Genomic DNA, 21,894 nt, shown 5'->3' with positions numbered 1-21,894 from the left:
AGCCATGGGTCTAGATGGGAGACCACCTGGAAAGCCTATTCATACTAACTTGGGTTCAATAGATTAAAGGACACAATGAAAAAAATCCATTAAATGTTTTGTCTTTACGCATTAAAATGTGTAATTCATAAAGTGGCCATACTGACAATTTGTATGACCATTTTTCAGGGCATAATCAAGCTGGTTTCAAAATTGGTGAAAGGACTGTTGATTTATTTACAAAAGTTATGCCCCACTTTTCTATAAAATAGTCAAGATGTCTTACACACCAAATGCACACAACACACAATGGGCCTGTTCAGACAACACACTATTCTATAGTTATGCCGCTAACCCTTTTGCATGTTTTATTGAGCATGTTTAAACCATGGTTATGTAGCCATCACGGTTAGGAATGGTTCACACAACACGCTAAGTCTTGGTTCACACAACACATTAAGCCATAATGTTTAGCTCAAAATGTTTAACCACAGTGGTTTAGCATGTCATTTGAACGGGGTCAATAACAAAAAAAGAATACACTTACCAATAAACTAAAGAAACAAAATGCTGCCAGCAGGGCCAAATTTGCCATTACCCAAAGGATGGAGAGGGAACTGAAGCCAAGCATTGGTGTCTGGAGGGACTAGGCATGTTACACTCCACAGCAGGCAGCAAGTGGCAGTGAGGGGATTAGACAGCTCTGCGACTTGAGGAGTACCTTTGATTAAGGCAAACAGTGAAGCCTACAACATCATAGTGAACAGCTAGTGAACAGGTCATCCAAAACCATGAGGAACCAATTGAGGACCACTAGTGAGGTAGGCTGCTTATAACAACTTGCTTCAGCAAGATCTATTAAGGAGTGAGGTTCAAGGACCACAGGATAGCAGAGGCATTGTTCCTTTTGGATTATTAAATACATAAACATTACATTGTGCCAAGGGGCACCTCACCCCCTCTCATCCCTCCTTTTGTACCAAACACATCTGGACTGAATAAAATGTCACAGCCCGATTGCTGCTCTGGTTTGGGCCATATCAAAATGCCTGTCATGTGTGGCTCTAGCCACAAGCTACTGGAAGTTGGGAAAGAAAAATAGAAAAAAGAGAGAAGGAGGTGGGGAGAGAACTGACCAGCTACTGGACCCTGGGGAATCTAGAAGAACAATTATGAGCCAGGACCAACAGCTAAGAAAATAGTTTCTGCAATTACAGCTGACTTCACACTTGTGGCAGAATGTCAGAGCAGAAATGCTGAGAAGCCTTGAGAAATCAAATTGGCCACCATCAACTGACAAACAAGAGAATTAGCTAACTTGTAAAGGCCATAAAGCAGCTTGTAGAGCTAATACTCCTCCCCCAACCCGACTTTTTTTTCCTTCCATTCAACATTGAACAAGGAATTTATTTTTCCAGACAGGAATCAGTTGGAATAGATTAGCTCATAGCATTAGGGCCTTCCTTCACGAAGTAGCAAATACATATGTTTTCACTTATAATTTAGTCAAGCAACTGGGCAACCCTTTCAAGAAGCAGCTAGATAGATACTGGCACAGAAGGAGAAGATGAATTTTTGACACTAAGGCACGTTACCTTCAGAAGAAGCCCCCACACAAGTGAAAGATGCTTTCAGGGGAATTCAAACACTTGTCACAATTAAGTGACACTATAAAATGACAAACATAAAATTTAGTAGGCTTCTAATTTATGAAATTTGTGCATTTTGGGAAACGGTGCGATTTGGACTGAATGAGGTGAGCAAGGGATATTTTCTTGGGATGCTTTTCATGATGTTAGGAGGACAGCTCACTTTAAACAACACCCTTAGCTTCAAAGGGGCCCCAATAAAGCTAAGTATTGGGATAATCTGATTCTCCAGTAAAACAGCATACATTTACAGAGTTGTGTGTCAATGTGATTTCTTCAGTCATGGCGGTAGAATGCTATATCAAGGTTCCCTGAAAGCGTTGTGTCCAAAATGCCGTCATTGCATTGAGAACTTGGTGCTTTGCCTTATGAAATGCCCCATTTAGTAACATCAGAGTTGAATTTAGAAATGGTGCCCTAAGAGCTCATCAGTTTGCTTTATATGTAGAAAGAGCCTGCTATTTATTGTCAGATTGGAAGCAGCAGCTAAAGTAGCAATGTTTGCACTCACAACAAAGAAAATTAGAGCAAATTTGGAAAAACTTGGGGTCAAGAGTCCTTGGCCTACTGTATAAGTTATCTGTCTTTTTACTTTCTACTCCACAGCTATATGCATTTCTTGAAGTGATACTCCTTTTCTCATGGCCTTTGGCTCATATAATAAACATGTGGTTTGATTTGACATTATAAATGTTGCTAACATAAAATTTAGAAGGTTTGTAATTTATGAATTTTGTGCATTTTGAGAAACAGTGCGATTTGGAGAAAGAGTTGGGTCTTCAACAAAAGTCATGCATAGCACCACTGTGTCACAGAATGGCCTGTGGAAACAATTTCAGTTCTGTGTGTGTGTGTGTGATGCTTGATCACAACAGTAAGAGCTTTTCGAACTTTTCTTACGCTGCTCCACATGATGACTTAATATATCACTCATATATAAACTATTTTGCACTGATGTGTGACATTTAACCAAAATAGGCTCAATTCCAGATTGTGGCCATTATCCACACTTAAATCACTTTTTACTTTTTGCCCATCAGTAAACCAAATCAAAAATCGACAGTGACTAGAATGTGCATTTATTTATTTATTTTAAAAATGTACTTTTTTTTTTACATGAATCATACATATGCACAACATGTGGTGTAATAACAAGGAATTTGCTGGCATGAATATTTGCAAATCCCTTGGAACTGAGTCTCCATACGTCCAGGATTAGTAACTAAAACATTATTGCCAACAAACTTGTTCCATGCCAGGTAAATGGTGGGAAAGCAGATGAAATCATGGCCAAAAAGACATGATTTGTGGGCAAGTGATAGACCCCTAGTAGCTTGGCTTTTACCCATCTTACCTTGGCCACTATTTCCTTCTCTTAAAGTACAATCGGATGCATGTGTACTCAGAAGTAAGGCTGCAATCGTATGCACCCTGATTAGAGGTCTCAGCAAACTCAATAAGGCTTACATCTGAGTAAACCTGCATAGGATTGCACTGTTAGCCCTCTTTACTCCACCAACTGCATGTAATAACTCCTCGCAGGGATGGGCAACTGCAGGAGCTAAGAGGCCCATTTATGTCTCCTAAACTCCCCCCATGGGGCCTCATGACTAGGGTGACCATATGGAAAGGAGGACAGGGCTCATGTATCTTTAATAGTTGGATAGAAAAGGGAATTTCAGCAGGTGTCGTTTCTATGCATGCAGCCCCTGGTGAAATTCCCTCTTCAGTACAACAGTTAAAGCTGCAGGAGCCCTGCCGTCTTTGTATCTGGTCAAGAGGGCAGGGTTCCTGTAGTTTTAACGGTTGTGATGAAGAGGGAATTTCACCAGGTGCTGCATGCGTACAAATGACACCTGCTGAAATTCCTTTTTCTACACAACTGTTAAAGATACAGGAGACCTGTCCTCCTTTTCATATGGTCACCCTACTCATGATCCCCCCAGTGGGCACTGGGATATATTTCATTTTGTTATTAGCTTGTTAAGATCACATTCGTTTTCATTATTCACATTACTTTCTGTGCCTTCTCCTCCTCCCTTTTATGTTAATTTTTTTTAGCAGTGACTGTGGCAGCAGACCTGATTTTAGTAGCCGCCTCTTTGCAGCCATTATTCACCCCAGAATGCCCCAGATATTGCTCTGCTCTAGGGCATTCTTGGAAAAATGGCAGCACACACACACACACACACACACACTGGCAGTCCTCAGTGGTGGATGCCATGTTTTTCCCAGAATGCCCCAGAACAATGCAACATATGGGGAAATTCCAAGAAAATAAAATGGTGACTACCAGGAAGTTAACTCTGCTGTTGAAAATGGTGATGGCCAGGAAATTATTTCTCCTGCTGGAGAAAATTACACCCACCCCCCAAATGAGTGATGGATGGATATGAATGGGATAACAAAAATGAATGCATAAGTCATGCTAATTTGTACCCATTTATAGCTAGAGGCTTTAGTTTCATAATAAATGAAAATTGAACCAAAAGGGCCCCATTCAGTTCAAACTGCATCCACTACAAAATAAATGCACAACCCTACTAGCATATTCATAGTGCTATTCAACCATTTCTGGATGGGATTGTAAAGATAACGTTTTCAGCTCTGGCTGCATATAGATCCACCTTTACTTACAGAAGCTCAAGCAGCTTTGATAGTACATCTTGGCTACCAATTCACATGTCTAGCCACTATACAAGCTCTTATCAGCTACGTCTATACACATTCTCAATCGACAGGCTGTGAAAATACTTTGGTAGCAAGCTACCACACTTATTTTGTAAGTTATTTGTCTTGACTTTTCTGTATGGCCATGGAATAACTCCTGTTCTAGGATGCATTGAATTTTTCACTTTCCCCCGAGTAATTCCTTCCCATTAGACGAAGTAGTTTTACAAACTCAGTGCAGTTTCCCATTCGCCCTTTCGTAGGAAGTCTAGATGAGTGGGGTGTGAGTAACACTGCTTAGAGCTAGCAGATCAGAACTGAACAAACTGTGCCCAACTGTGAAGTGATATAAGAAGCTCTGTAAATCATATACAACTCCAACTCAAGCTTCATTAGAACCAATATTCAGTAGTGGACCTGCTGAAAGCAGCCACACCGCTAAAGTAAACATTGCATTAGCTTATTACCCCTGACTGTTATTCCCTAACCTCTTCAAGTTCCCTTCCTACATCTCATGGTGCATGTTAAGGACTGCCCTCCCATAGGTAACCATTTCCCTTTGCCAGTTGGACAATGTGGATTTATCCTTTGTTCTAAGGCAGGATGTTGTTGGACTGCAGTGCCCATCAGCCGTAGCCATCATAGCCAATGTTGAGTGATTATGGGAGTTGTAGTCCAACATTTACAGGGCCACAAGTTGCCCACCCATGTTCTAATTTTTTTCTGTAGGCCTTGAAGAAGGGAGATTTCCTGAGTATTCCCATACTCAAAGAATGCCCCTTCAGATCAGTTTGGAAGCGCCTAGCTGACTGTATCATTTTGCTCTAAGAAATACGCAGAGCTATGCTTAACAAAGCATTCTCAATAGTCACCAAAAGTTACTCATGCTTATGCCGATAGGGCCACCAGATCGGAGCTAATGTGAGTTGATTCTTATAAGCCTAAAGTGCAGACCAATTGTGCAAACTGTGATGCATTTTCCCAGGATCTGGGTCTAAGGAATTCACTCTCATGGGAGTCACATAAGAGCCCACATCTACAGTTCTTTCCTAAGAGCAGCAAGGCATTTTTGTTTAGAAATGTTGGGGAGGGGGCTAGGCAGACCTTGTTTTACCATGAATCTCTTTGCACTGATTATAAGGTTGTTTGCTTGATTTGAGCATGGAGGGGAAGACTGAGGGGTGTGCAGATATCAAACAGAATTTGGAGGTATACACTATTGTTTAAAGTATTTTATTGTAAGTACAAGGAAGGAAGGGAGGGAGGGAGAGAGAGAGAGAGAGAGAGAGAGAGAGAGAGAGAGAGGACTTAGCTTGACGGGGCGAAATCCCAGGGTGATCCCCAGGATTGTCCCTGTGCATCCACTTGATGCTCAGGGGATCCCTGGATCAGGGAGGGATGATCCCTCCCTTGCTCCAGGATCTCACCCTACCCTTTAGGCCCCTTTTTTCATGGTCCCAGGCTGAGCTCGAGACAGCAGAATGTGTGGCTGAGTGTTGCGGGTTGTCCTGGCTCCTTGCACTTACTAGTGAGGAGCCATGACCTGCACATGGAGGTGGGGGGGGGGAGCAGGGAAAATAGGTTTTTTAAAAAATAAACCTTACCTTTTGTGCACGCGTGCTTGTGCGCATCTTCCTCTTTAAAAAAAACCGAAATGGCGGGCCACGTGTAAACAGAGGGGGGGCTCTTGCAATAAAAACATTGTGAGATCTTCACCCCTCTATCGTGCAATAACAGGTAGGTCTTGCTAAAGAGGGAGAGAGAGAGAGAGAGAGACTATATTCACAACTTCAGACATTTCCTTAGCATACATATTCATCTATTTATGCTATTTTAGCACGGTGATCACAATCCAAGACAGAGTTAAGTGTGCTTAATTCTTTATTGGCTCATGACCAGCAAGAAACATGAAAGTGAGAGGAAGAGAAAACAATCATTTGCTGCCCTTCGCATCCACTGAATAAAGCATGTACTATTGCATCTATTTCATGCGTTGATGTCCCATTCTCCCTCTGAAGAGCGTGGAATGCTTTACATATGGATTCCCAGGGAGTTTCCTGACCAGGCAATCTACAGGATCAATCCATCTGCAGTAGTAGACATCATTTGCTACCTTTCTTGAAAACCCTCTCCCAAATCCTTTAAAACAACCCTTCCAACTTGGTGCCCTCTGGATGTTTTGGACTTCAACTCCCATCAGCCTCAGTCTGCCGGGCCAGTGGTCAGGAATGGTAGAGTTGTAGTCCAAAACGTCTAGGGGGTGGGGGGACGCCAGGTTGGGAAAAGCAGCTTTAAAATCTCACTTTTCATATCCACCTATCTCCAGTGACTACTGCAGAAGTCTTTTTCACAGCCCGTTGAGACGTATGGGGGAATGAGTATGAGCAAAGTGGGGTTAAACAAAGCTTAGAACAACCTTGCGTCATGGGCAAATATGACCATTTAATCAGAAGAATGAGCAGGAGTTGAAGGTCAGTTTACACTCGAAAGCTAAGATTTACTAGCCCATAATTGCCCGTTGATGTCACTGTTCACAGTGCTTCCTGAGTGTGTGTATGTGAATGCAATACAGGTAAATGTTTCTATTCGTTGAATCAAAGTTACTTGTTGTTGTTTTTTGTTGCTGCTGCTTTTTTATTTTATTTTATTTTTAAAAAATGCTTTCAATTATTTATTTTTAGCTGTTTCTGTTTTCCTATCTTGATTTTTGTCCCCCTGATTACAGTTACAGCTAAGTGCACAGAGTTTGGGCAAAAGGGGTCATTGGTTTAATGGCAGACATATAAGCATTGCTTTATGTCAATACGAGCCTATTGATCTAAATTCCTTCCCCTGTGTGCCTCAGTTAGTTTAAGTGAAGCTGCACCAGGACTAGGTTGACCTGACTGTTTCTAAGCAACAAAGCAAGCATGTCATGAAATTTACTGACTATAGATTATCTTTCTCCTTTAATGACATACAGTTATTGGAATTTCATTTCAAAGCAAACACATACTTCCTTTTTTTAAAAAAAAAAAACACCTATTTGGTCCTTGTTTGTATGGATCACAAGGTAACACTCCCCAAATTCTAGGAACCCACTCTATTTACAGTTTCTAAGAAAGCTAGCCAATATCTTGCATTTCCCCCCTTCTATTCAGGACCAGCAGTGAAGCACTGTTCCCTGCAAAGGTGCCACTCCAACAGTTTGTGTGAGAAGTCTCTAAGAAATGGGATGCCTCTGTAGCTAATCCCAGCGTTGGCGATATTTCTTCATGCACAGCTAAATGGACTAAGGTGAACAGGCGGCATGTGCTGCTCCATTCTAAATGAAATTAGACTTTCCCCTCTAGATTGTTGGATCACAACTCCCATCATCCCCAGGAAGCATGGCGAGTGGCAGACCAACAGAGCACCAGCTTGGTGAAGGGCTGTGTTATACCGTTGTTTCTTTCTCTCACCCCCAGAGGCAAGCTGGCTTCTGAAAAGACATGTGTGCTATTCACATGTTACATTGTCTGCCAAGAACCAACAGCCGGGAAGCACAACAAGGAACTCCACATTGAGAAAATGCCAACCCTGCCTTCCCATTGATGTCCTCTGCCCTGCCATAACCCTTTTTTCCAGCACATATCTCCTTAAACGAATCTTACCTCCATTTCAATGTGTTGTGTATAATGTGCTATGTTGAAAGGGGGGAAGATGGGTTTTGTGAAACTTCCCCTCCCTGCACAATAAACTGCCCCCCCTTTGGTGACTTTTTGTATCCCCTATCAAACTATTCACATGGATGTGAAGGAAACAAAGAATACAGAGGTGTTGCAGTCAAAGCACCTGATTGATGCTCCCACATCCAAATGCAATAGAATAATATGGACTGGAGGTGTGTTTGTCTCTGATCCAGGACATAATGGGCATGTCTACACCAGCCATTAAGTCCAGGCTGGTCTCATGTGGGTCCCTGTGCATCCCAGGGACAAGAAGGGAACACCACGGGCTTTCTGCTGGATATAAGGAACCGCGGAAAGCCCAGTTTCCCACCGTTCCGGGAGCATCCCACAAACGGTGTGGCCACCACTGGGTGGGGAAAATGTAGGAAAAAAATTCTGGGAGATAGGGTGGGGAAAATGTGGAAGAAAATTTCTTCACAACACTATATATAACCTCTGACTTTCCTTCTTAGAACAAGGAAGAGGCAGGTGCAACCTGGAGTGCACAGAATTTTCCACAGCAGCAGGACCCCAAGATTAGATCGCTCCTAATCTTAAATAAATGAGTTGTCATTCCCTTAAAAAAATATGATCACATCCCTGAAAGGGAAAGGTGGGCTTCAACAATTATACATAGTAGAATAGAATCAGGCAGTGCCATATTCTTCTTGATAGGAGCTGTGTATATTCAAATGAGCTTCTTGCTTCACACTCCATTCTCTGGATTATTACACAAATATTTTATGCTCTGGTCATTTTACAAGTGCATTAGCTCTTAGGAAGTGCAGTAGTTTTATTACTGTTCCATGAGACTGTTATAAAGAAAGCCACCTGGGAGGTTTAAATTTTATATTTTCAGCTGCACTAATTATTCTCCAAGGGATTAATTAGGGCAACTTTTTCTAGCTTTTCAACAAGTTTATGCTCACATTCAAGACTGATTTAAGAATCAATTTGAACTGTAATCACACACACCAATAACAACAACAACAAAATCCCCTTTCTCATTTCTTTAATGTAGAAAAGTGCTGATAAGGTAGTACAGGTGTCACAATTAAACTAAACCTAGGTATTGACACAGATTTTCTCTCTCTCTCTCTCTCTCTCTCTTAAAAAAGAGGTTCTCTCTTTTTCATTCGTTTTCTACTCTCATGGAAGGCTGACAGGAATAATTGTAGGTAAACATTCCGTGAATAAGATTAACATGATGGAGGTCAGAGCTATTTGTGAAGTGTTTCATTTAAGCATATCAGGTTAACTCCACGTGTGATGCCAGAGTGCATGTTCCCAAAGGGAATTTTTAAAATCTTAATTTCTGCATTTATTTAATCATGCCAAGGACCTAGCATACATTACAAGCATACAATTGTAACTAAAACTTGGCAACTGCTTAGAAATGAAGGGGGGACGCTGTTGATGGGGGGGGGGATGGAGTGGGTGCTTAACCCTTTTCCGGCCACACATTTCCCACTCTAAATCATCCCCATCTGCTTAACCCCAGCCTCCAGTTTCCAGGCACAGGTTTGCCTTTGCAAACGGAGACTGGAAGCCTGCAGGCAGAAAGCAGCTTGGGAGAAATGGAGCCAAGGTGATGGTTAAGAGTGTTGGACTAGGGACTCGGGAAATCTGAGTTCTAGTCCCCACTTGGCCATGAAGCTCATTGGGTGACTTTGCATCGTATAACTGATGTCGCGCCACAACACACCCACCCCAGGGATTTCTAAGCGTTTAGACAGTGCCACAGTAAAAAAAAATGAATACAAATACAGCATGATCTAAAATTAGGTGAGAGTAATTCAAAGAATAAATAAAATCTTGCAGAAACCGGGAATTTCCTGCAGAGAATATTCCACAATATGCTACCACCAAGAAGGACCAGGGGAAATCTACACTATAAGTTAAAACGTTATTGTTAGCCATTGTTCCATTATTAATTCTAACGTTTCTATTTTTAACTGAGCTCACTAACGTTACTTACCTTTTTCTGTAACGTTATTCTGGAGCACACTGTTTGGTTGCCCCGTTGCCTGATCCTTGATTCGGTCCTTTCTATGATCCTCCCAATGCCCAGACTGTCTCTTCTATGATCCTCCCACTTCCATTTTTGGTGATTTTGGTTGGATGATGGCACAGAGAGGAAGCTGTCCCAACCAGGAAGTTGTCCCAAACAGGAAGGAGAGTGGAGGATCACATGCCATTGCATTTACAACGCAACAGGGAATACAGTGATAGAAGACTGCACATTGAAAGCTAACAACGGTGCAGAAGGGTTATAACGGTAAGGTAAAACGGAACATAATTCACCTATAAAATGTTATAACTAATGAGTCATGTGACCAATGACACAATCAAAGCCCTATGTACCATTATAGGTACAGTAGTGTAGATTCCCCCCAGTCTGTAGTACCTATCAATCAGATCTGTCCTAATGATGGGCCTGAGAGCAGGGTCTCCGAAGCCTATCTTAAGATGTAGGTAAGTTCATATTGGTGAAGCTGGTCCTTAAAATAACTGTCCTAAAACATTTTTATTTTAAAGGTAGAATGATCATCATCAATGCAGTATAAATCGAACCTGGGGCTTTGCTAGACCTACCAGGTGTTCCGTCATTGAGGAGCGGTGAAAGCGGATTTTCCCATTCAGCCGTGACGCCTCATGCTCCACACCTGCCTTCGATTTGTGGTGGAAGTTTGCGCCGGTTGTGCTGCTGCCGCCGCGAGCACGGTTGCGCAGCCACACCGGCCTGATTGCCGCTGCTTTTTTTTTCGCTCGCTGCACGGTTTGCGCACGTCCGAAAGACCGCAAACTTGGGCAGCCGTCAGCGATGCCGGCCCCGGCGGCGGCGGCGGCAGTGGCAGTGCCAGCTGAAGTGCTGCTGGTGCTGTTGAGGGTCAACATTGATGCGCTCACTTCCTGATGGGGGTCGTGGCGGGTGTAATATGACCCGAGGTCAATCGTCTGCATGGGCACTCTGTGCCTACATCTCCCATCATGCCTCTGAGGTGTCGGCAGCGATGACCACCTCTGTGCCCTGTGCCCCATCCCAAGGAGCCAACCCACATCTGGCTGTAGCCATGGCAGCAGCCCACAAACAGCTCTGCCCTCTGCCAGCCTGGTACCCACACTAACAGGCAGCGTACAGCACCGCCATTATGCGGCCACGGTAGCTGTCCACCGCAAGGAGTCACCAGCCACTTTTCCATTCCTCCGTTCCTGCGCAAACTGTCACTGGGGGGATAAAAAAAAAAAACCACTAGAACAGGCGCACATCCCCCACCCATCCCCCACACACCCCAGCAGCACACTAGCCACTTTTCCGTTCCTCCGTTCCTGCGCAAACTGTCACTGGGGGAGTAAAAAAAAAAAGCCGCTCCGCTGCGCTGCCCCAGTTGGTGGACTGCGCGCAAATGGCGGAGGCGGCTTGACCAAAGCCGCTGACCACTCCCCCTTAGCACACCTTTTCCTGCCCAGTGCGGACCGCAGTGACCTCACATCCTCCCACACGTACTCCGAATTACTGCGGGACGGCAGGAAAAGGCGCACTAGAACTCACTTTTTTAAAGTCGGGAGAAAGAGTCTTCACCGCAGGATAACGGCGGATCCTCGTGAACGTCATCTGGAAGCCTCGACGTGACTGCGAAAGGTAACGCGCACTACAGCCTCATCTAGTAACGCCCTTGGAATCAAACTGGCAACCAATATGACTGGTGCAGAACAGGTGTAATATCATCTGATCATATTGCCCCTACAAGTATCCTGAGGTGGGCAGTGGAGCTGCCAGCCAACCAGGCACTACCAGCCAATCATTTCTGCAGAAAATTCATTCATGAACAAAAAGTTCAATGGCATGGATATTACATCATTGTTTTTGCATTAGATATAAGCCTATGATGATAGTAGGCTTATATCCAATTTAGTTCTCATCATATACACATATAAATTATTGTATTTAGCATAACAGGAACTGGGTGCATTCTGGTTTGGGACACATTTATACCAACCATCTAATCAAGCATAGTGAAAAGTGAAACCACACAGGGTTTCAACACTTTGTCCTTTCTCCGTCTTTCTTGTCATGAGCTAATGAGGAAAAATGGGAAACTAATTGTATTAACACGTGATTAATTGTAAGGGAAAGTTTGTTCTTAAAAGCAAATGTTAAAATTGTAAAGTAAAGTTAGCCTGACTGCACACCTTTAAAATTCTCAATAAAATGCAATCATAAAGAGGATGAAAGCCTTGCGTCTTCTAAGTGGAGAAATGATTTGTGTATTATTTTATTATACCATCTATAGTTTAATGTGTGTTGTGAAAGATCAAAGCACTTGTGTGGCAAATAAATGTTATACTCCCCATAATCAGTTGTGTGTGTGTATCTGACTGGTTTTCTGTTTCAATAAATCATCTTTTCTAATAAAAGGAAGATGTAAGAACATATTTGACATGCACTGAAATAAAGCTGGATGGGGACTACAAAGATGATAAATTAGAAAAGGGGAAGGCATTTAAGCCCAAAGTGCAACAGGATAAATTGATAACTCCAGCCATCAAAATTACTTTTCTTACATCTGTAAACTGCTTTGATGTACATTTCAGTATTAAGAACAAAGTGCTTGGTTGTTAGTTCTAACATTCTTTTAGTGGTGGTACATCGTCTTCCAATGATAGTCCAGGGGTTAAGACGCATCATTGCATATGACTACACTGCCTCTCCCTGGCTGCACCCAAAAATGTTGGGCTCCCAGGTGTAACTGTTTGGTTTTTCCCCTGGGGGGTGCTGGGCTGATGCCTTCTCACCTCCCAACCCCAAGAACAATGGCAAGGACAAATCTCAACTAACCAAGGTGGCCAGGACAGGAAAGTGTCTCTAGGACAGCCTTCGTCAACCTGGGGCGCTCCAGATGTGTTGGACTACAACTCCCAGAATGCCCCAGCCAGCTGGCTGGGGCATTCTGGGAGATGCAGTCCAACACATCTGGAGCGCCCCAGATTGAGGAAGGCTGCTCTAGGAGTTCATCTGGACTAAACTGAAACCTACAGTACTGAGGCCATACTGGACTAATATCACCTTAAAGTTACAGACTAATAATTCTGGGAGGGCTTTCCATAGGATTTCAATACCATGGTGCAAGAGTTCTGAAGGATGTTCTGGACCTGGAAGAGATTGTGGCAGGCAGCTAAGATTGTAGAAGAATGCACTCTTGGATGGATGATGGGTCCCTTCAATCCACTTCTCTTGCCCATCTTGGGGTGGTGCCCAAGAAAACATCTGAGGATGTCGCGTGCTGCTGCCCCTTGGGAAAAGAAAAAAATGGCGGGCTCAGCAGCTCTCTACTAGAGTCACCTCGACTGACGTCAAGATGAGGGTGGGATCTCGTGTTATTTACAATGCGAGATCACCCCTCCTCACACCCAGATTTCACAGTAGGTCTAAAAGGCCAAAGAATTTTCCTTCATGTTACCTCAAAGCACTCAGTGAGTTGCTTTTCCAGAGACGCTAGTGAATTTTATTAGGCCAGAGAGGAAAATACCAAATACGAAGGTGGCTCCCAGGTATTAAATATTTACAGTGGCTCATGTCTTCCAACCTAATAGAACTGATAACTTCTGCTTGGGCAGTTAATCAAAATATGCTCACCTCATTCCTGCTTCATGAGATGGTGTGGGAGATTCAGATAATTTCTAAATTGTCATAACAGGATAAGGGGGAAACCTAGAAGAGTTGCCCACCATCCAGCTTATGTCTTGGAAGACAGGGACATAATTGCGTAAATGGGTAATTTTCAAGTAATCTTCCAATGTTCCAGCCACTCACTCTGACTATTGAAGAGTGTCATTACCTCTCGTCCTTCCCGTGGTCTCCCCAACTCCATTCATCTTTTCTTATCTTCGACTGGTGACATTTTTTGAGTTTGAAAAGCAAAGAAAGGGCAGAAGACGAGATCTTTTATTAGACCAACTAGCTGTTTTAAAGTAGGAAGCTTTCCAACCTTATATGCCATGGCATTTAAAGAGTTTTTAAAATCTTATTTTAATCTCACTTTGAACCGTTAGCCAAGACCTTCATTAAGCAACATTAACTTAACATTCATAGCACTTTCAGTTTACAAAGTTCTTTGCAATGTTTTTCTTATGTACAACACAAGCAAGGTCCTTGAGTGGGTGGTTGCAGGCCAGCTCCAGACACTCTTGGATGAGACTGATTATCTGGATCCATTTCAGTCGGGCTTCAGGCCTGGTTTTGGCACAGAAACAGCCTTGGTCGCCCTGTATGATGACCTATGTTGGGAGAAAGACAGGAGAGGGAGTGTGACTCTGTTGATTCTCCTCGACCTCTCAGCGGCTTTCGATACCATTGACCATGGTATTCCTCTGGGACAACTCACTGAGCTGGGAGTGGGAGGTACTGCTCTGCAGTGGTTCCGCTCTTATTTGGCGGGTCGGATACAGAAGATGGTGCTTGGGGAACATTACTCGGCCCCATGGACTCTCAAGTATGGGGTCCTGCAGGGGTCGGTTTTGTCCCCCATGTTGTTTAACATTTACATGAAGCCGCTGGGCGCGGTCATCCGGAGCTTTGGAGTGTGCTGCCATCAGTATGCTGACAACACACAGCTCTATTTCTCCTTTTCATCTTCAGCAGGAGAGGCTGTGGATGTGTTGAACCGGTGCCTGGCTGCGACAATGGACTGGATGAGGGCTAATAAACTGAAACTGAATCCAGACAAGACTGAGATGCTGTTAGTAGGTGATTCCGCTGACAGGATGGGGAGTGTTCTACCGGTTCTGGATGGGATTGCACTCACCCTGAAGGAGGAACAGGTTCGTAGCTTGGGGGTTCTTTTAGATCCATCATTGTCACTTGAGGCTCAGGTGACCTCAGTGGCATGGAGTGCCTTCTACAAACTCTGGTTGGTGACCCAGCTATGCCCCTGTCTAGACAGGGATAACCTGGCTTCAATTGTCCATGCTCTGGTAACCTCCAAGTTAGATTACTGCAATGCACTCTACGTAGGGCTGCCTTTGAAGATGGTTAGGAAGCTGCAGCTCGTGCAAAATGCAGTGGCCAGATTGATTTCAGGAACCAGAAGGTTCGACCATATAACACCTGCTCTGGTCCGCTTGCACTGGCTGCCTGTATGTTTCCGAGCCCAATTCAAGGTGCTGGCTTTGACCTATAAAGCCTTACACGGCTTGGGACCACAATACCTGATGGAACGCCTCTCCCGACATGAATATACCCAGGCACTACATTCAACATCTAAGGTCCTCCTCCGGGTGCCTACTCCGAGAGAGGCTCGGAGTGTGGCAACAAGGGACAGGGCCTTTTCGGTGGTGGCCCCCAGACTATGGAATGATCTCCCTGACGAGGCTCACCTGGCACCAACGCTACTATCTTTCCAGCACCAGGTTAAGACTTTCCTCTTTGCCCAGGCATATGGTGGCACATCTTAATCACCCACATGTTTAGTGTTTTTTTAACGGTTTTTAATGCTTTATGTGTGTATGTTCTGTGTTTTAGAATTTTAAATTTTGTGTACTCGTTTTTATCTTAATTTTAGAATTTCTGTAAACCACCCAGAGAGCCCTGGCTATGGGAGCAGTATATAAGTGCAATAAATAAATAAATAAATAAATAAATAAGCCTAATCTACACCAAGCAGGATATTCCACTATGACAGTGGTATGAAAGCAGTATATAAAAGGCAGGAGCCACACTACTGCTTTATAGCAGTATTGAAGTGCACTCACAACAGTTGGGGCCCATTGACACATACCTTATACTGCTTTCATACCACTTTCATAGAGCTATAACCTACTTGGTGTAGCTCCTGCCTTTTATATACTGCTTTCATAGTGTAATATCCTGCTTGGTGTAGATTAGGACATAGTAAACCTTACTGGGAGCTTCTGTACATGAGCAATTTATTGCATGCTCCTGATTGACCCACTCATAAAAGTTTGTGGGTCCTGTACATGAAGCCACCAACCTCCAGGACATTTCCTGCACTTTCCTCCACTAATTTTGCTTTTTTTAAAAAAAAATGGAGATAATGCAGTATTTTAGATATCGCAGAATGTCCCCAGTGTGAAAAGCCGGTGTAGCGCTATAATCTTGCCTCTGGATGGCACTGTTTCATTGAATAGAATAGCACTACCAAGAGGAGAAGTTTTCAATTCAAAAATCACGTGGTTGCTATATAAAGGCACCAGTCGTAAATGCGGAAAGGCTCCAGAAGAAGAAACGCTGGTAAGGTTGCAGGGATTTTTCCTTAACATCAAGACACCTAGGTGTTCAACGAGACTTGTCCTAGGTAAATAGACATATGATTGTTTGCATAACCTTAGCCTCACAGTCACTTTGGCCTTAGCTAGACCTAAGGTTCATCCCAGGATCGTCCCGGGGTCATCCCTGCCTGCTCCCAGGATATCCTGTGTGTCATTTACATGAACAGGGATGACCCCGGGATGATCCCGGGATAAACCTTAGGTCTAGCTAAGGCCTAAGTGCAGAAGAGAAAGAGAAGTCCAAAGTTACCATTGAGCAGAGTTATAAGAATCTGATATTTCAATAAAAAAAAAACCAACACCCAATATTTAAAGTAGAGCTGAACTAAAATCCCCTCATGTATTCTCAGGCACAGATGCATGCGCAGCTAAAGTGGCATGAACATCTATAAACAAATGAACAAATATTTTAGGTTGGATCAAGGTTTAATCAGACTTAGAGTAGACCAACTGAAATCAATGAGACTTACATTAGTTATGTCTCAGTTAAATCTTAATGATTTCAATTGGTCTACTCTAAGTATGGACCCAACCCACTTATTTCCATTAAAGAGAAGTTACCATATATTAATGGCAAGACAAATACTAAACTACAGTTACATATTTCTAATAATGTAACTGTAATAACAATAAGCCTGTTCATTTTTAAGTAGCTGCAAAGACTTGTCTTTGTTGTTCTAACATTTTTATGAAGTACATGAATGTTGCTAATACAATGAAATTTGTCTCTAATAAAACTGGATTTAAAAAAACACCTAATATAGAACAAAATGAGGAGAAAAACATTCCTGTAATAGAAAAATGGAAACAACTACAAATTCAAGTGATTTCAGGTTGATGACAGAAAATAGTTATGAACAGACATCATGCAGAGCGTACTATTGTCCCCCTGTTATCTCTAGTCAAAGAGGTGATGCAGGTTTTTGAAACACTACAAAAAAGGCAAAACCCATGAACAGAGACAAAAGTAACAGGAGTCTGCAAATCAAGAATAAGTCCACTTTTAATCATTCAGGTGGGGAGAAACTATAGTCTGTCTCCAAAATAAGAATATCTCTTTTATTCTTTTTTTTTATGATTAAAAAGTAAGAGAACTTATTGTTACTTATTTTTGCTGTGGAGAAAATCGGAAGCCCATTTTAAATGTATATGTGTTGTTTTTGTGATGTTTGTTTGCTTGTCTGTTTTTTATGTTTGGAAATAATAAAAAGTTAAACATAAAAAAAGAAAAGAATAAGGCCACTTTTGTTCATTCAGGTGGGGAGAAACTATGGTCTGTCTCCAAAATAAGAAAATGGCTTAGTTTTTATCTTTGAATTCAGTGCAAGTAATGAAATGTAATCCCCCATCATACAATAAACACAAATGAGGGGAGTGTGTGGAACTGCACCAGCCACGGCTCCATGAAATATGTACCAATGGATGTGCATTGATTCAATCAAGATTCCCCCTTGCATTGAATACCAAATGCATGGCGGAGTGTGTGTGTGTGGGGGGGGGGGTATTCCGGTGTGTGTGTCAGCAGTTGGAGTGGGGCTATGAAGCACAATCCTGTGACTGAACTCCTACCCCCTAATATCACTGATTTCTAACTTTGACTTTAGTTCGATAGTTGAACCTGAACCGATCTGTTAAGCCTTCTTTCCTTTGCTAAAGTCCATTTCTCTAGGGATCCACATTCCTGTTCTGTTCCACCTTGTTACCATGTGGCAGCTATTCTCTGGGCCAGGTGGAATGGAGGTGGAGTTTGATGTTCAGGCTGATTTCATGTAGACTTTGTGCTGACAGCCAGTGAGGTGTAGTGGTCACAGTGCTGGACTGGGACTTGGGAGATCTGGATTCTAGTCCTGACTCAGCCATGAAGCCCACCTCAGAAGGTTGCTGTGAGGATAAAATGAACGGGGGAAAGACATGTAGGCAGACTATCATTAAAAATAACTATGTATGAGGATATAAATGTAATAATTAAATAAATAAGTAAATAAATGTTACCCTTTCCAACACTAGACAACACTGGCTTTCATGATCTTCCTTAACATGTTTTGATTAGTGTAATATATTCAAATTTCAGAAAATATCAAAAGGATGTTGTTATTGGCCTTTCAGCAAACCAGTTGACAGGGGAGAAACATCATGCCAAAAGTTTCATTCTGTCAGATGATTCTGAGCTGAGAGACAGAATCTAAACTTGGCCCTGACTCTGGGCCAGTTTAAATAATCACTTGCTGAAAAAGCATTTTCTGCCTGGCAGGCACCTCACGTGGAACTCATGTCTGAAACCTTAGTTACCACATGCATCATCCCACTTTTGATGAAGTGTTTCCAAACCAGGGCCTGCTGCTGCCAAGGATAAGTAGCAGCACTGGTGTGGAGGAGATAGAGCACCAGGGGTGGGTGGGCTGACCACATTAAAGGGGCTTTCAAACTAACATGGAATAACAACCCCCCCTTTTTTTTGGTAGCCTCCACATGGCAGTAGGAAGGTTTAAATTACCTCTAAACGGACATTATTTTAAAGCCATTCCTAGCAGCTCCATCTCGTTTTCATTTTTACTCTAGAGTAGGCTCAGGCCCCCAATACAGGTCTTAAAAGCCCCCTCCTCCCCGCACACACACTAGCATTCTGAGTTGGTTATCCTTCATTCCCCCCCACCTACTCTGGAGTAAAAATAAAAAAGAGATGTAATCGCTTGATACAGATTTAAAGGGAAGTCTGCTGTGGCCCTCTGTTTACTAGGCAGGCAGAGAGTATATATGTAACAAGAATTCTTGCTTTCTTCTTTGTGGAATTGTAAACTCATGCCTACATGTGGCTGTGTTGTTCTAGCATGAATAGCATATGCACCAACAACTTTTTTTAAAAAAAGAAAAAGCTAACAACTCCCACCCTTTGAGCCGCCAACTCCCAATTTTTCAGATTCTACACACCAAAGAAAAACCAAGTGCTGGTTTTGCAGCTCCTCCTGATACTTCAATCCTTAGTTATGAAGTTTCCAATAACGCTGCTGGAGTCCCTAAATCATGTTAAATTTGGGCTCTAAATTGGATTTTCAAACTTCAGAAGAAACGGCTAAGCAGGCTAACGCTCTTTCTTCTTATCTGGGATCACCAATGCTTACACTAATTTCGACAAGAATAATCTCTAAAAAGGCAGAGATTTTGTACATTAGCAACACCATCGCCATCCGTATCCTGCCTTCAGATCCTCTGTAGACTTTGCGTAGAAGGAAAAAGGAAGCCGGCCTGAGGCAGGGAGGCTGGGAAGTGGGACTGTGAGGTAAAGTGAGCAACAACGTATACAAAGTTAAATCTCAGCCTGGAGCACAGAATGTGATGTGAAAATTGATACCAGACTTTTGTTTTAATGAAAAGCCACTTAGGGAGGAGGGTTACAAAAGTCTGTGCCTAAATAAGGCAATAACGTTTTTTATATAACACTTCGGCTGCTGATTTTAACACATCGTTCTAGTTTTTTTATTGGGAGGGGCTGTTGGCTGCAGGCCTTTTATTTCTTTGCTTTTGAGGGACTTTGGGAGGTTTGGGCTTTGTTTTATTTGTGTAAATTATTACCAGTGTCTCTTGTTTCGCCCATTATTTATTGCAAAAGATATATATCCCCCCAACTACACCGAACAAGACAACTCTGCCACCTGGAGCACATACAGCATTGTGCTAACTGTTAAACGCCTGGGTTTTGGTAGTTGTTGTTTTAAAAAACTTCTTGGACAATTGATGCACAGGCAATGTATAACTATATCCCCGGGGGTTGGTAACAGCAAGGCAGCTGGGCTGTTGTGGATGTACAACCACTAATACATAAAATGAATAGTATCTTCCACATTAATACATGTTTGCACACTGCCAAAAGCATTGCTAACATAGTAGCACAATAATCCACACTCTGATAATAAACCTGGTGAGCATCATTCAACAATACCTTTCAATCCCACTTTATCCATAAAGAGATAACCCACCCACCGACCCACCATTCCCAATTTTATTCTCACAAGAACCTGGAGAGATATAAATGGCCCAACATTAACCAGTTGACTTGATGGCTGAGGAGGGATTGTTTTAGCCAAAGTCTTACAAGTTAAAGTAAATGCTCTACAATAGGGGTGTTCAACCTATTTAAACCAGAGGACAGAATTCAATTTTGGAGAAGTTCTATGGTCACATTTTAGTGGTGGCCCTGAAGGAGGACGCAAACACAAAAAGTTTTCTTGTAAAGCAATGATCATATGAAGCATAGTTTGCTTTCAACCTATTACTGGCAGGCAGCTTAACCTGGGAAAAAGAGAACATTGCGAGGAAAAATCTTGCTCAATAAGGTCCACAAGGCCTCAGACAGGGAAATACCACAGAGAACAAGTTGGAAAATTTATATTGAACTCTAAAATAAATACAATATCAGCTGATATGAATAGGCAGGATTAAAAGAGTACAGCAGCCAATCAGAATACAGTAAGGAATCACATATCATGTTCAAGTGTAAAACTATGAGCGTCATCAGACGAGTGTTTATCGCATGCTCATTACTTTCCACTTACGGTTTTTCATGTGACCTTTAGATGTCGCCATCCACCTCCCACATGTCTTTCGCTCCTTCTGGCCTTCGTTCCATCACAAAATAGATGCTAGTGAATCTGATTTATTTATTTTTTGAAACGAAACGTTCTGCCATTTCCTGCTGTGCAGGAAAAGCAGCATGATTAAAAAAACCTGAATGGTAGACATGGTCATTGTTTACTTCCTCTTTCTTCCCCTGTGTGAAGAAAGAGGAAGTACCATGGGGCAGAAGCAGGGAGGAAACCGCTGGTAAGGATATGTGTTTCCTCACCTCCATCTGATGACGCTCCAAAAAAGTAAAGGAAAGATGCTGGCCGGGATTGCTCCTGTGAGGGGGTAACCTCTGCTAGCAGAAAGCTGTGTTGGCAATGTATGCTTGTTTACTATAAGATGCTAGAGAACTTTATGTTATGAGACGGCCAACAAATGTTGTGAATCAATCTTCTTTTTTAACAAGTTCTAGTTATTGCCAACCAGATGTTGCAAAATTTAATGTGATCCTAAGTCCTGGAAGGGAGAACTTTTGAATGTAGATGGTGGATGCTCTGTAATATGAAAGCTCCTGGCAGGATGAATGCTAGGACATCAGAGAGAGGCTAGAAGGTCCCCATCTGACAAGTTGTCCACTGGTAGCCTTTGACATGGGGAAGCATTCAAAGGTAAATGTAGCAGAAATCCCTGCAACACAATATACTACTGCCTCTTTCAGACCATTACCACACATTTTGCTCACCTGTCAAGGCCTGATTTTATTGTTTTGTCTTTTGGAATCCTGGAGCTGAAACGCCATGATAAATAGGCATTTTTGCAGTAACAAAATTGCTCAGCATTAGAGGCTTTATAATTCAGCTAGACAATAATGTGTCTGATAGCAGGACATTATGGAGGATGAATTGCATAACTATGCAACATTATTGAGTCTTTCTAGGTAAGCATAAATGCTTGCAATGTATGATTAAGATCATTAGGAAGTGAATAGACTGGCATGTCAAGTATTATACACGGGATGGTTCCCCCACACTTAATTCAGAAAAAAAATGCAGCATTTA

Source organism: Elgaria multicarinata, chromosome 4, assembly GCF_023053635.1.
Source record: "Elgaria multicarinata webbii isolate HBS135686 ecotype San Diego chromosome 4, rElgMul1.1.pri, whole genome shotgun sequence".
Lineage (NCBI taxonomy): Eukaryota > Metazoa > Chordata > Lepidosauria > Squamata > Anguidae > Elgaria > Elgaria multicarinata.
This window is presented reverse-complemented; position numbering follows the sequence as displayed.